A 12,009-nucleotide genomic window follows, 5' to 3' on the forward strand; every position below is an offset into this window, starting at 1 on the left:
TTGCCCGGGCGGGCCAAATGGAAGCTGAGGCGGGTGCAGATCGCGACGACAAGGGGTTCCAGGTACCGGCTCTGACGTTCTGGGAGACTGACGCCGTTGTCCCCGTCGGCGGCCGCACACTGGGCTGGGTTGACTATTACCACGGCATCCTGCTCGGCCACGTCCACGTGTTCGCATTCGACGAATTCAGCTCCACGGCGTCCACGCTCACGTATGTGCCGCTGCCCGTCGACATGCCCGGAGACCACGACCAGGAGTGTCCCGAGGCGTCCGGGAGCGTGGGCGTCCTCAACGCCGGCGACGGCGACAAGGTGAGGTTTGTGAGCGTCGACCGCGGCCTGCTGTTCGTCTTCACCCTCACCGTCTGGACCCTGAACAATGCGCCGGACGGCGGCTTGGAGTGGGAACCTCTGGGCCTTCTCCGGCTACGAGCACCTCCCGCACGTGCCGCCGGAGTACCCCGTCGTGAGCATGGACGACCCCGACGGCCTCTTCTTCCTGGTGAGCCTGGGACGCCACGCAGATATCCATGCCGTCGCCGACCCCACGGTGTGGCTGGTCAAGGTCGACACGAGGCGTACTTCGGGGTGGACGTAACGAGCAGTCTTTCTGGCCCGCTCGGTCTTGGCCCGCTCGGTCCTGGCCCGCTAGAGAAAAGGGCCGGTCCGGGCTGCCAAATTCGGCCCGAGAAAATCTCGGTCCGGTCCGGTCTTTAACCGGTGCGACCGAGCGGACCGAGAAAACGCGATCGCTGCAGTCACCGTTCCTCGCCATCGCGGCCACCGGCAGCCCCTGGATCAACCACCATGTCCCTGAGCTTCCCCTTTTCTTCCTTCCTCTCGTACCCTTGCGACGTAGCCTTTCGCTGCCACTCGCCATCGCTGCCATGCGTGCACTGCCGCCGATCTCGAGTTCTCGACCATGTCGTCGACCCAAACGTGGCAGCAATTCCTGCCATGGCAACGCTTTTTGCAGTGCATACGAAGTGCCATAGCAGCCGTTTCAGCCCAGTCGGATCGTGGGAGAAACGCTTTCTCGTGATTTTTGAATCGTGGGAGAAATACTCGGTCGTGATTTTCACATCCAATAAACCAGGAAAGTATTGTTTTGGAAGGACCAAGATTTAATACTAGGCCCCTCTTCCTATTATCACGCGCCATCAATCCCGCGCTGCCGTTTCAGTCGAACAGAAAATAGGAAGTAAGGGAGAAAAAGGATCTGATCCGAAAGTCACGGCACCATTTGACGATCAACTCCACGTTCAATTTGATCCTCTAATCACGGCGAGGCCTTCACAGAGAAAATCACGGGCTCATGCAGGCGCTATATTGCTTGCATGCAGTAGAAAAACTGCTAAAGGAAGAAACATCACGATACAGAGAAAATAATGGCTAACAGCCGCGCCACGAGCACTTTCCATAGCAAGTCGCCCTTCGACGCCCGCGCTATCGCATGTCGCCCACCTCGCCACAGTCGTGCGCACGTCGCCCACCATGCCAGCGCACCCGTGCACGTCGTCGCTGGTAGTGGTTGGCCGGTCCGCTCGGTCCGGCCCGGGCTTCGGTGCCGCCGGTCCGGTCCTTAAAACCAGGACCGCGAGGCTGGTCGGTCCGGACCGCCGGCGGCCGGTCCAAACGGTGGCTCGATGAGAGACCGGACCGGCCCGGACCGTGTCCACCCTGAGGCGTACTCTAAAGAAGAGATGAGGCGCATGCCGCGGCCTGCCTTCCGTGACGATGAGTCGACGACGACGACTTGGCCGCCGTAAGCATGTTTCATGGCCATGCCTTCCTTCCCAGCGAGGTCTCCAAGTACCCAAGCAGGAGTGATGATTCCACGGTTGCTCTCCCGTTTGGTCTCCTCCCCCCTAGAGAAAAGTTTGACTTTGTTTGTACTAAAAAAAACCCTCTTTGTACCTCTACGAGTTAAACTCGGAAAAAGGACACTAAAGCAAGCCTAGCCTCCGAAAATTATCGTGTATGAAACCGGGCCTGGCAATACTTGTCACTGGTCCCTCCAGCCGGTCTCAACACCACGAACGATCGATGCCGAAAGGAGCTACGCAATGCCCAACGTTGTCATCGTGCCGAAAGGAGGCTTTTCGTCTTAATTCACTACTTGGGATTTTGTAAACGTTGGTCACATTACTAAGTTCTGAGATCAAGGGGATTCAACGATATCATTATCATAATAGTATTTACTTTATTTCTATCATTTTTATTTACTAAATAACGAGTTACATCCAAATGCAATACCTTTCTAAAAGAAACACCGTTAATATGTAAAATTTGTGAAAAAATATTACTACAATATTTCGAATGTATTCTTGTAGTAGCAAAAATAAAATATGTACCAAGTCCCATCTGGTTACAGAAAAAACGTGTCACCACAGCAAAAGGAAAACAAGAAGAATAGTGAGGCTCAACTGAACTTCATTGCATAGCCGAAGCACAGAATTTATACACTAGATACAGTAGTGGATCAGATCGTGCTAACGATCATGCAGGGGCTCTCGCAGGAGCGTGCATGGCTACACTAGTAGAAAAAGGGCCTCCAGTCCCGGTTCATAAGGTACTAAAGGGCGCGGCCACGTGGAGCTCCACCTTTAGTCCCGGTTGGTGATTTTCAAATTTCTGAATTATTTTAACCTCTAGTCTGTAATCACCACCCCTCATCACTTCTCAATTTATCCTCTAATCACCCCTCATCATTCCAAATCATCTAACTTCCCGAACGGTCACCCATCCTCCCACTCCCCCAGCCTGAGCACGCTTAACTTCCGGGTTCTATTCTCCCTCGCTCCAAGTCTGCACTTGTTGTTTTCCTGACAATACTAAGATGTCAATCCTATTAACCTTCAGGAATTTTGCTTGAGCATGAAGTGACACATTTCATAGTTTTATTTTGAAACTATTGTTTTAAAAAAAAATAATGTAACACTAATATTTCTTGAATAATTAGTTTGATCATTGTTTGACCACAGTTTGACCAAATTTGACTAAAATTGAAATAACTGAAATAATTATTTAGTAACACTAATATTCTAGAATAATTAGTTTGACCATTGTTTGACCACTGTTTGAATATTTTTTCGATTTTTTCACTCTAGATCTTAAAAGCCCCGTAACTTTTTTTCTATTAGGTTTTTGAGGATTTTGAAAATGTTTAATGGGGTTCCCCCGGTTAAATTCGGATGTAACTTTTCGAGTAGATGATTTTTCATATAAAAAACTTTTTCATCCGAGTTAGTATGCAAAAGTTATGCCCATTTTTACAAATTTCAGAGAGATTTTACAAATAAAGTCAAAATTCACAGTTGCAAATTTTCCCAACAACTAGACCACATATCACATGGGAAACTTATTTTCTTTTATATTTTTGACATTTCCATCATTTTCTTTTATTTTTTTTAAAACTGAAAAGGCGATCCACCGGGGGGGGGGGGGGGTAGAGTTTGAAAATGGGACCTTTAGTACCGGTTCGTGGCACGAACCGGGACTAAAGGTCTCATCCCCATTAGTCCCGGTTCGTGCCTCAAACCGGGACTAAAGGTCTAATCTTTAGTCCCGGTTTGAGGCACGAACCGGGACCAATGGTTGTGGGCCAGGAGCGAGGCCCATTGGTCCCGGTTCATCCCATCAACCGGGACCAGAAGGTCCAGATGAACCGGGACCAATGGCCCACGTGGCCCGGCCGGCCCCCTGGGCTCACGAACCGGGACCAATGCCCCCATTGGTCCCGGTTCTGGACTGAACCGGGACTAATGGCCTTACCCGGCCTGGACCAAAGCCCCCTTTTCTACTAGTGCTATGACTTGGCTATGCAAAAGACTAGGTCTAGCTGTTAATACAGAACCAACGTTACCCCCCGCAGTCTGAACCCTATTCGGTAGAATGTTCAGACTGGACATAAAATCAACAAAAACTGAAGATGGGAGCCCCTTCGTGAACACATCGGCGAACTGTGATGTCGTAGGCACATGCAGAACCTTGGCCTCACCGAGAGGCGAGAGCAACTCGATCGCGAACAATGTGGAGGTCGATTTCGACATGCTTGGTGCGCTGGTGCTGAACCAGGTTGGACGATAAGTACGTCGCGCTGACGTTGTCGCAGTAGACAACTGTAGCTCGGCGAGGAGGGTGGCGAAGCTCGGTAAGTAGCTGTCACAGCCAACAGGATTCAACGACGCAATTAGCGACAGCTCTGTATTCGGCCTCGCCGCTGGAGCGGGAGACTTTCGGTTGCCGTTTGCTGGACCAAGAAACCAAATTGGAGCTGAGGAAGACGCAGAAGCCCGAGGTAGAGCCCCAAGTGTCTGGACAGCCGGCCCAATCGGCGTCAGAATATGCAAACAGATCTGTGGTGAATTGCTTGAATAGTTGGAGACCATAGTGAGATGTGCCCTGAATGTATCGGAGGATGCGCTTGATGAGCGAAAAATGAGTGTCTCGTCGAGCATGCATGAAGAGGCACATCTGTTGGACAACGTAGGATATGTCTGGCCGGGTGAGAGTCAGATACTGAAGGGCGCCGGCAAGGCTGCGATAGAGGGATGGATCAGAGAAGGGAGAACCATCAGCAGCCGAGAGTTTCTGTTTGGTGTCTACAGGTGTGGAGATGGGATTGCACTGGGACATGTGAGCATGCTCGAGGATCTCATTGTCATACTGCTGTTGGCAGAGAAACAAACCGTCCCCCTCCAACCTCCCGCGCCTCCAGGCTCGCGGTTGAGCACGCAGCCGCTCCAGCATCCAAGGGCAGCCGACTTCAGTCTCCTGCAACCTCCGGGTGCGCGCGGGGAGGCCAGCGGGGTGTCGGGAACGGCCGGCGATGGAGGGGAATCGATTTGGAATGTCGTGGGGAAGCCGTGCCGGTGAGCGGCGGCGCGGGATTTCGCTGGATTATGGCCGGAATCGGCCAGCGATAGTGGGGCTAGAAAGGGGATCGGGAGGGGATAAAACTTCCGGATGGCAGTTGGCGTGCGCGCGCAAGGCTGTTGGGATATAGGGCAGTGTGTGTCCTGCCCGAAATATACAACACTTGGGCCAAATATGGGGCACTGCCCTAAATTTTTTTTGGCCAAATGCCCAACATAGGGCAGCCATTGGAGGCTGTTTTTAGCCCTTTTTCTGCCCTATATGTAGGTTTTATCCAACACTGCCCTATATAGGGCAGCTGTTAGAGATGCTCTAACAGTCGACTGATGGTGTGCTCCGCTGCCTTAGATCAGATACAGAGTGTGAGTTGTTAGCGTCGTTTTTTACCCCACCAAGTGAATTGGGTCCGGAAGTGGCCAGTGTCGGACTTACAATGTAGTGTCTGTCAGTCAAAGATTTCCATTGCCTTGGAACTTTCTGATCCAGAAACTATTCGAGTGTAATGGTTTTGCAAGTATTCTGTTAGGCTAATCTTTGGGGGTTCTAAATGGTCTTGTTACCAGCATCAGGTATAGACAATCACAACCTCTGAGCTATATCATGCATGTTAGAGTGTCGTTTCTCATCTACAAGTCTACAAAAGTTTCTGAAAAAGTCAACCATTAGCACAAAATTCGTGTACTATTAGCATATCCAGATTTAAGCCATAGTCGGAGATATAATAGTGACTAGTCCAAATGGGAGTCTCAGACCTTCGTATATAGTCTATTTTTTATTACTATTTCTCAAGCTATGTTTGATCAGTTTGAATTTAATAAAGTAAAACTCATCCATGGGTAACTACTAACTACACAACAAATTCAAAATGGCCCCATCATCTTGAAACATACATTTTTCTACGCTAACGCACATGCTTAAACGCACGCATAATGCGGGCTGAATCAGGTCCAAGAGTAATTTGTGATTCTTTTTGTCTAGGAAAGCAGGCTCAAAGAAAGAAGATCCATCCATATGTAGATAGAGACATTTCTTGTTTTGAAGGATTATCTTCACTTTACTATACTTTGGTATGCCAGCTATATGTAATTATTCCAGTGGGGATTTTGGACAATTGGTTCTGCTACTGCCTTGTTTAGCTTGTCTAAAGCTAATGTGCTTCGGGTTCAGAAACTTACTACCTTGCCAGATGATTATAAATGTAATTTGTTACATCAAGTTGTTGTCAGTGCTGTGTTACCGTGTTCAGTGTTCAAGATATGCAGGGTGCTGACGCTGCTTTAGTCATGAAAACAATACATATTTAGCTTTTTTCTCAGCTGGAACTATGATTTGTTCACTGCTAAAAATAATAAGTTGTGCATTATATTCCGCACTGCTAGATTTTATTCCGAGCACATGATACCGGCTGGACCAGAAGAGGATGACGGCGGATGCTAACTAATTGTGAAGAAAGAGGGGAGCGGGGAAGGTAGAGATTCAGATCCCCACAAGCTACGTCAGGGCATGTGTCAAAAAAAAGGCCCCGTAAAACGAAATTGGGACAAGTTGGGAAGCCACTGTACGGTCTGGAGGTGCCCCAATGGGCACCCCAACCTCTAATAATTATCATAATATTAATACTCGTGGATGAGGGATAGTGTGGGCGGTCTCTCTCTTTGCGCTACGGCTTATTTTTTCCAATTGTAGAATGCCATCCAAATGATTCAACCCTTGAATATTGTGTATGGAGTTGGACTGCCGATAAATCTTTTTGGGCCCGCTCCACATATTTCTCTTTCTTTGAGAGGCTAACCCATTGGCCTCTCTATGTCCCAGTTTGAAAGAGCAAAGCACCCCTCAAGTGCATTTTTTTGCGTGGAAGGTTACGCGGAATCGCTATTTGGACCGGGGATCAAAGGCTGAGGCATGGCCTTGTGAGCACAGATGTGAGCCCCGTGTGTTTGTAGGAGTCTGAAACTTTTGGTGTGTCATTTGGTTTGAGGTGTTCTCTGGGTTGAGACATCCTGATCTTGCCCCTTCCGCGTCGGCTGAGCTGGAGTCTTGGTGGATTGCCTCGTCTAGTATGTGTGTGGTCTAGGAAGCAATGATAATTTCACTCTCTAATGCCTTTTGTCTTTCACTTCATCTGGCTTGAACGCAACAATCGGGTATTCAACAAAACGACAAAGTTGGAGGAGCGTCTTCTTGATGAGATCATGGCTGAGCTAGACAAGTAGAAGACTGTGGGTTTTTCTTGTGAGATTATAGTTTTATTTTCTTTGCCGTGGTTGTCCAACTCTGTGTGTGTTGTACACTCTTTTCCATATCTTTCCTAAATAATAATTGATTATATCTTTCCCATATAATTGATAATAGTTTTATTCTCTCGCTCGTTCCTAAATGATAATGTTAGTACTTGATTTCTACTTTTTTACAAAAAACGAGTTAAATCAAGTTGCAATATCTCTGTGAATATTTCTCGTGAATATGTAAAACTCGTGAAAAAATACTGCCATATTTCGAACACGTTCGTGTAGCAAAAAGAAATATGTACCAAATCACATTTGGTTGCCAACTTGCAACATAACGTAAAAACCTGTCAGCATTTATAAAAAAGAACACACCAAGCATCATAGAAACACTTTTGAAGCATTAAAGAAACCCCTGTTTAACATACACGCAAAATCCCTATTCAAACACCTTTTGCAGCATCAAAAGATACCCAAATAAAAGTGACCTCCACCATCAACGAGCTCGTTCTTTTCCGAGTTCTCCAGTGATGAATACGACTCACAAGACCAGCACAAATCCCACCTATGGGCATTGTCTTCTCCAGTCCCAACAACGTCTATGGAAATATCTCCAACCAACAAACGGGTCAACAACAGGAGAGGCAGCCAGCAAGGAGAAGGCAACGGCCGGCGAAGGAGTAGCAGCAGTCGTGTGCATGGAGGAGCGGCTATAGGTAGTGCGAAGATGTCCTGCTCGACGGGAGGCACGTAGATGAAGCAGTGATGGGAAGGGTGCATGGAGTTGCACCAGTGATACGATACAAATTGCCCAATCACACGTTTTTATCAAGAGGATAAACATGAGGAAGAATGAAGGGATAAACGATGCAAAAACGCGTGGAACCGAAGATAAATCGTGAACCCTATGAGTAAAGATTACTTAACACAGCCGCGTTGAGGAAGCACAGGCTATAGCGGACCGACTGAATTGTCGGTTGGGCTCTTTCCCCACGACCTATCTGGAGATGCCCATTACCGATTCACGCCTCACTGTGGCGGATCTTCGCCCTACGGTGACTCGTATGCAACATCGAGTTGACCCCTGGAAAGGGCGCTGGTTGTCGAAGGCTGCTCGCGTGATCCTCATCAACTCCTCGCTTGCCAGCCTTCTATGGTTCCTCATGAGCTTCTATAGCCTTCATGAGACGTTGCATCAGGAGATCGTCAAGTACCAATCCAGATTCTTCTTGGCTGGTGAGGGCGATAAGCAGAAGTACCATATGGTGAGCTGACCCGATATCTGCAAACCCAAGGACCAGGGCGGTCTTGGGATCTTGTCTTCCCGGCGCATGAACATTGCCCTCCTGACCCGTTGGCTCTGGCGCATTGCTAATGGTGATAGAGGCATCCTTTTTTTATCGTTGCATGGTCAATTCGAGGTGTTAGAAGAGTATATATGAAAATGAAGTATTGGGCACTACTACATATTATGCCGGCGTTCTAAAAAGTCTATGCAACCCGTGGCTTCTTGCAGAGTGAAAAGATCACAATGCTTTGCACCAGCGGCGGAGGCAGGGGGGACTGGCAGAGGCCCCGCCCCCCTAACATGCAAACGGAATTTTTAATACTACTAAAAATTGTTGGCTTTTACCTATTCTCGTTTGTCTATTCTTAATACTCACACCGTCCTAAAATATGTGTCTTGAATTTGTCTAAAAATGGATGTATCTAGACATGAATAAGTCTAGATACATCCACTTTTTAATAAATCTAAAACACTTATTTTTGGATGGAGTGAGTAAAAAAAAGGAAAGTGACGATTTAGAAGCCATCCGAGGCAGCCTAGGCCAAGGCGCACAACACCTCACGAGGCTCCTCTGGTTCGACACGTCGCTTGGGAGGCCCTGCTAGTCGCCTCTCTCCACTCAAAAAAAAGCTAGTCGCCTCTCGCATTGCGCCTGCGCACGGCCGCACGCCTCGTCGTCGCCTTCCTCTCCCGTTCCCCGTTCAGATCCATCCTCCAGGAGTCCAGACTCCAGTCCATGGTCGATCCTCCAAGAGTCCGAGGCAGCGGTTTGTCGGTTTGTCTTATTAATTCTCCAAATAGGCATAGGCATAACTGATGGTGTTCAATCATTGTAGGATAATCATAGCCAAAAATAAAAGGAAGCATGTAGCAATTCATAGTACGAAGGATGCATTCTTATTTTGGGAAGAAAAGAAGGAGTGATGGTTCGGTTTCTAGCACAACAGTTAAATTGCAGATTCAACAAACATGCAGCGGAGCTTCTCATTATGTACACTTCCTTGGATCAACTCATTCAATTCATTTGACATTGATAATGTATGTTCTCTAGCTTTAAAATTCTGTCCCGCCTATTTTGAAGAACAATAAAGGGAGAATCTGATATGTCAGTTGCGGCACCCGCATGATATACTTACAAAATCGAAGCTTCAAAATTCTATACAATGTCCTACTTTTTAGCTTATTTTTTGGCATGTTAGAGTTGTCTTCATTGATCGCCCCCCTCAAACAATTTTCCCGGCTCCGCCCCTGCTTTGCACCAGTTGCCCCTGGAGGTATAGGAACTTTTTCTGAAGTTATTTACGATTGGCCCAAAGCTGTATTAAACAATAATTGGACGGTGACAAGTTTATTTTTTTGAATAAGCCATTTGGCTATATTTCATTAAGCAGAAGAGAACGAAAGAACAATGTTTGATCAAATGATCAGTGGGGCGAAAAGAAAGGGTACATCTGCCTCTCACTAACGAGAGGCCACTGGACTCAGAATGCTATCTCTCAAGGTACATCCCCAAAGGGGTGCTCGATGCATTTGGCCCCGGCGATCCGCCATTGCTCCATGTCCCTGCGGCAAGCATCGATGATGCTGCTGACGCTGGGGAGTTTTCCTCTGAAGGTGCATGAGTTCCGCTCGATCCAGATGTGCCATATGATCATCAGTAGCAACGACCTCGTTCCCTTCCTGGCGCCAGGAGGAGCACCGTCTAAGATCAGTTGAACACGCTCGGTTGTGGATGCCCCCCTGCTCCAGTTACTGTGTCCTAAAGCGCCGCAGCCTGCCCATGTTGCAACCTTGTTCCATACCTGAATGGAGATCGGACATTCCCAGAAGAGGTGGGAGGATGTCTCAAGCTGTCGCACGCAGAGCTGACAAAAGTAGTTGTTTTCCCAGCCACGCCGCTGGAGTCTGTCGCAGCACTAGAGCCGGTCCAATTGCAGCAGCCAGAGGAGCATTTTCATTTTGCCCGGCCCCCATGCTTTCCAGATCGAGTTCTTGAAGTTGAGCAGGGGAGTGTCTTCGAATTGCACATCGTATGCTGATCGCGCAGAGTACAAGCCAGAGCTGCATGCTGTCCATCTGGTCGTGTCTGCCGTGCCCTCAACCAGGGTGATTGCGGCGTCTCGCAACTGCCTGGCCAGTTGAAGCACCTGGTGGATGATGCTGGAGAAGTTGCCGTGGCGAAGGTCGAGAACCCAATGGTCCTGGTGCAGAGCGTCCCGCACGGTCCTGCATTTCCGGATGGATTGAGCGAAGACCTCTGGGTAAGCTGCGCGCATGGGCCTGCCGTCGAGCCAGTTGGACGACCAGAACGATGTCGTGGCTCCGTCGTTGATGGTGACCACCGTGCAGGCCGCAAACAAAGCTTCATCGTCGTCGTTGCAGGGAACGCCCGAGCCGACCCAGGGCCGGTTTGGCTGCGTCCAGGCGAGCCACAGCCAGCGCAGCCACAGTGCGCGGGCGAACGCAGACAGGTCGTGTATGCCCAGGCCACCAGCGCGCTCTCGTCTAGTGACCATCTTCCAGCCTACCTTGCATTTTCCGCCAGAGATCTCGCCGTCGTGCGCCCAAAGGAAGCGCCTCCTGGCCTTGTCGATGTCTTTGAAGAACTTCTTCGGAGCCCGAAGGACGGTGAGGGTGAAGGTGGGCATGGCCGAGAGCACACACCTTACCAGCACGCGCCGGCCCGCGATTGGTAGCAGCCTGCCCTTCCAGCCCGCTAGCCGTGCTCGAATCCTATCTAAGATCAACTGCAGGTGCACTAGTCTAAGCTTGCCGGTGGTGATCGGGATGCCTAAGTATGTGATGGGCAGCGCCGTCATGGTTCCACCGAAACTTTGTAGCACGTCAACGAGGTCGATTCCATCGCAGGCGATCGGGACGACTGAGGATTTTGCTTGGTTCACCTTTAGGTCAGTGGCCTCGCCGAAGCAGTGCAGGATGTGGAGGAGCTCGTCTATTTCTTGTCGCACTGGGTTGACGAAGATTACTGCGTCGTCCGCGTACAAGCTGGTGCGCATGCGAGCGGCCCTCCCGGGGATGGGTTGTAGGATGCCGTCTCTAGTGGCCGCCTCGAGCAGCCGATGCAAGGGATCGATGCAGAGAATGAACAGCAGCGGCGACAGCAGGTCACCCTAACGGAGGCCGCGAAGGTGGAAGAACTTGTTTCCAGGTATGCCATTGAGCAGGCAGGACGACGAGGAAGTTGCAAGTAGTAGCGCGATCGAGTCCCTCCATCTTGGCAGGAAGCCCAACCTCTGAAGCAGTTCTAGGATGTACTCCCAGGAGACACTGTCGAAAGCTTTTGCGATGTCAAGCTTGAGCAGCAAGGCTGGGGTTTTGTTGCGGTGCAGGGTACGGACTCTGTTTTGGACAAAGAGAAAACTGTCGTGAATGCACTTGGTTTTCTGGAATGCAGACTGCGCCGGGGAGATGATTGTGCTGATAACATCCGCCAGCCGCATCGAGAGAACTTTGGTAATGAGCTTGGCGATGGAATGCACGAGGCTGATCGGGCGGAAGTCTCCCATGCAAGTGGCTCCGTCCTTCTTGGGCAGCAGAGCGATCATGGCGGAATTGAGGTCCGCAAAATTGCCACCAGCGAGCCTGTAGAAGTGGT

Source organism: Triticum urartu, chromosome 3A (assembly GCF_056163025.1).
Source record: "Triticum urartu cultivar PI428250 chromosome 3A, HENAU_Tu73, whole genome shotgun sequence".
Taxonomy (NCBI): Eukaryota; Viridiplantae; Streptophyta; class Magnoliopsida; order Poales; family Poaceae; genus Triticum; species Triticum urartu.